Below are 4,458 nucleotides of genomic sequence, written 5' to 3'. Positions count from 1 at the left end.
ATAAAGGTGTAATCGATTACACATCAACAAATGCGACTCTTCATTTTAAATTTTGAAAATCTTAACGTTTTAAAACCACTGGTAATCGATTACTATAATCTAGTAATCGATTACCAGAGAGTAAAACTCTTTGGTAATGATTTTTTGAAAACTTCATGTGCTACTCAATGTTTTGAAAAACTTTTTAATACTTATCTTGTTTGAGTCTTCTCTTGATTCTTGAATCTTGAGTCTTGAATCTTGAATCTTGATCTTGGTTATTCTTGATTCTTGAAACTTGATTCTTGAATCATGAATCTTGAAACTTTTCTTGAATCTTTGCTTGAAACTTTGCTTAACTCTTAAGCATCATCAAAATAACCTTGGAAGACATTGTTTCCACAATAATAAACAATATTTTTAGTGATCCCAAGAAAAAGAAGTTCTATTTGAGTGACCAGATCAAAAGAAAGATAGGCCGATAGACTAATCTCGCTACCGGGAGATGGTGGCTCATACTCTTGCATGATCGGTTGAGCAAAGATCTCCTTCACCATCTTATCAATGTCAGCCAAAGAAGCAACTAATGATGACGAGATAAATTAAAAGATGAGCGTGGAGTCTCAGGGATACGCATATAGCTAGGCATATGATACTGCGTCAATATCAATGGTGGGTCAATGTAAAAGGGCGAAATATGAGGTTAGCCTGCTACTAGTGAAATGCCAAAACTCACGACGCTCACAAAGTAATCCTCCTAAAACCATAGTATATATATTCTCTCTTTTCTGCCTTGATATATTCATTTTTTGTTCATTTATATTTAATATTTGCATTCAATGCATCGGTTACTATAATATTACATTAATGTTCGGTTCATCAATATTCAAAACAATATTTAATGAAATTAATATTTGAAATTATTTTGACTCTTGAAATTATTCAAACATGAATGTAGAAAAAAACATGGTCAACATAATTTCACCATTAGTGATTTTTTTATTTCAATGCATCGGTTACTACAATATTACATTAATGTTCGGTTCATCAATATTCAAAACAATAGTTAATGAAATTAATATTTGAAATTATTTTGACTCTTAAAATTATTCAAACATGAATGTAGAAAAAAACATGGTCAACATAATTTCACCATTAGTGATTTTTTATTTCAAAATCTCTAAAAAAATTAATTTTAAATGTTTAAATAATTTAATTAAATAGATAGTTTAATGAATTTGTCAATTTAATGTATAAATTCTTCTTTTAATAATAATATTATTAAAATAAAAATTACAAATACTCAATGAAATTAATTTAATTAATTTATTCTCTATTTGTATTTATTACACTCAATGGGGAAAAGAACATGAAACCTTGTTGAATACTATGCGGGTTTAGAAATAATAAAAATAATCCACCATATTTGCTTATATAAGGAGGCATTTAACCACCATATTCCACAAACAAGATGAACGCTTTAAGGAATTCTTTTGTCAAGCTGGCATTCTTATTGGCTTTCTTCATCATTGCATCAGGTGAGAAATTAAATCATGCTTTTCATCTATCCTCACTCGTTCCCAAGCTAATTTATCTTCAAATATTTTGTGTCCTACATATGATTATTGTTGCTCTTATCCTCGTGTGTTGATTGTTGATGCAGATCTATGCATGAAATTAGAGGCAAGAGGACCCATTGTGCGTTTGCATTGCACTAACGACTCACAATGCCAATATTCTTGTCCAACTTGTGGTTGTAGATGCGTTAACACATGGTGCCAGTGTCCAAAACAACCTTTCGTTGAGGATATTCGTTTTCAAGCACCTCCAAATTGAGTAAACGGGTCTTCTGTTGTTATTATCTAGTATATGGATGGCAACAATCAAAGATTAATCGAAGGCTTGGGTTGCATCCCTCTTTGGTGTAACCAAATAACATCTCATGAATTTTAATAAAACTTAAGCTTTAAATACCTTTCGTAATCTTTTCTCATTGATACTTACCTTTAGTTTCAAGACATATAGCATCGCTGAAGAAGAATAAGAAATGTTATTTGTACAACAATTGAGACAATAGTTTGTACAATATTTTTTGTGTGTATCTTTCTTTTGAAAATCATTTATTACATGTCATCACATGGAGAAAATTAAAAAAAAAATAGTGTTGTATCCATTGTTGTATGGATTATTTTATGTGCATCACATCTTTATAAAAAACAAAATGACATGAATCTTATTTAGTGTTTATTAAATAACGTCAATCTAATTTAATTAATTAAATGCGTGTTCTGAACAAAATTTGAAACGTATATCATTATTCTCTCTCCGCATCCCAGGATTAAAATATCTGGATGTTGCTTCAAGTTGCATCTGGTGGACATAGTTTTTCACACTAATAGAAAAGCTACCTTCTATGATAGTCAGTCATTCTAAGATGATTTTGTAGAACCGTCTTAGAAAATAATGCGATAACATTTTTGTAATTAATGTTATTATAATTATTATTTATGTCGCAGATTCTAAGACGGTCATAAGGAATCGTCTTAGAATGCCACATGATGACAATTTTGTAAATAGATTGAATGAACACAAGGACGATCGTTGTCTATGACCGTCTTGGTTCATTGAGTAAATAAATTAAAATTAAGTCATGCACATAGGGGTGGGTAAACGGACTCAGGTTTATGGACTGGTTCGCAGGACCTACGATCTGCACGAGTGACGGACCAATTTCTTTAAACAGTCCATGGTTATGTCATATTTTTGGGCCTGTCCCGCTTAACCCACGGACTATGTGGGTTTGGCTTTGATTTTTGTAACTTTACCTCATTTTTAGTTTTCGTTACATGCCTTTTGAATAACTAAAATTAATTTAACTTTAGATATATTATATTTTTAATATATACCACAATAAATGAGCACCTTTTATACCAATTTCGGTTATAATTGACTTCTTCTCTCTCTAATTATTACTATTACTATTACTATTTTATCTAATGAGATCATTACAATGTCAAAGGTAATCATGTCATTATTAGTTTTTAAAACTTCTATTATAACAGAAAAATATATCATGTTGATGAAATTTATTAAAGGCCTAGGATCTCATGGTAATGTGATTGCAAGAATCCAACCCCTTTATGGAACAAATCCATTCCTTTAATTTTAATTTTAGTTAGATATTTTTGTTTTAAAACCATTGCAAAAAAAATGATGATTTTTTTATTTATTTTAGACTATAGTTGTCATAGGGCAAAAGTATTGCCTTTCTTCCAATACTTTTTTCAGCTTTACCTCATTTTAAGCTTCAATTTCATGCCTTTAGAATAGCTAAAATGGATGGTCTTCAATTATATTAATTTTTTATCATCATAATTGAATATATATATATATATATATATATATATATATATATGTATGTATATATATATATATATATATTCACTTTTTTATATTTTGGTTCAATTATAACTGACGAGACTTTTATCTTAAATATATTTTTAATATTCTTATCTTTATAAGATAGGATAGATAAATGAGGTCAAATTGACCCAAATCTGATACACCATGGCTGATGTCTGGGTCCAAAATAGAAATAAATATATGCACACGATAATTAACTCGTCAATTGTCATACCATTGTTTAAGGTTATGAATTATTTAAATCATATCAACTTTATAATTATTTGTTGAATTGTTTTTATTTTTTAAAATTATATGGCCTAATTTAAATGAAACTTCAAATCGTATCAACCCAAGAGGTATATAGCTTTTGACATTAAGCCAAGTAACAAGTTGACAAGGCTTTAGTTGAGTCATTTGATTGTGGTTGAGTACTGATCTCAATATCTGGAGCCAAGTAACTAGCCTTGATTTGATTTTTTTAGATGACAAGGTAAGAGTGTAAAATTGATAATGCATACAAATTTTTCTATTAAAAAATTCCTTTTTTTAATTTATTATGTTTTATTGCAGTTTCCTAATATTCAATTCTACCATGAAGAAAGACTATATAACTATATTTGAGAAGCTTCTTCATGAACGCAAAGTGTATATAATTAAGGTAGTTAGGATTATTTTAATTAAGTAATTATATAATTTTAAATTAAGAATAATTATGATTAATATATATCTTTCTTCCTTTCATTGTTTTTCCTTCAATCATCCCCATTGTTTATGTGTCGGGAACCAACACTGAAGCATCTTCTTCACTACATTTTCCATCGTGAAGTACTTGTTAAGGAAAATTATATTAGATGTCAAAGGAAATGGAAACAAGACAGTATAACAAAGTCATTAGAAAAGGAAAACAAAAACATACAATAGTGATGTAGGAAGCTACTGTTAAATCAATGAAGAGGGGAATAACCTTTGCTTTGGGGGCTAAGTTGGCCATAAGGGCAACAACTGCATTGCCATCATTGTTTTCTTTTATGAAACTGATGGTGGAGTTTATAAGTAGCAAAAGAACTATGCCAG

At 29.3% G+C, this 4,458-nt stretch overlaps 1 long non-coding RNA gene across 1 annotated transcript; it reads left to right on the top strand.

Moving 5' to 3' along the window:
* Nucleotides 1-1,358: 1,358 nt before the first annotated feature.
* LOC114408139 lies at nucleotides 1,359-1,954 on the top strand. The gene is made up of 2 exons (XR_003665827.1): nucleotides 1,359-1,517; nucleotides 1,643-1,954. It is a non-coding gene; the product is annotated as an uncharacterized LOC114408139 (long non-coding RNA).
* The last annotated feature ends 2,504 nt before the right edge of the window (nucleotides 1,955-4,458 follow it).

Source organism: Glycine soja, chromosome 4 (assembly GCF_004193775.1).
Source record: "Glycine soja cultivar W05 chromosome 4, ASM419377v2, whole genome shotgun sequence".
Classification (NCBI taxonomy): domain Eukaryota; kingdom Viridiplantae; phylum Streptophyta; class Magnoliopsida; order Fabales; family Fabaceae; genus Glycine; species Glycine soja.
Note: the sequence above shows the minus strand (reverse complement) of the source record. Positions and strands in the feature narration are given on the sequence as shown.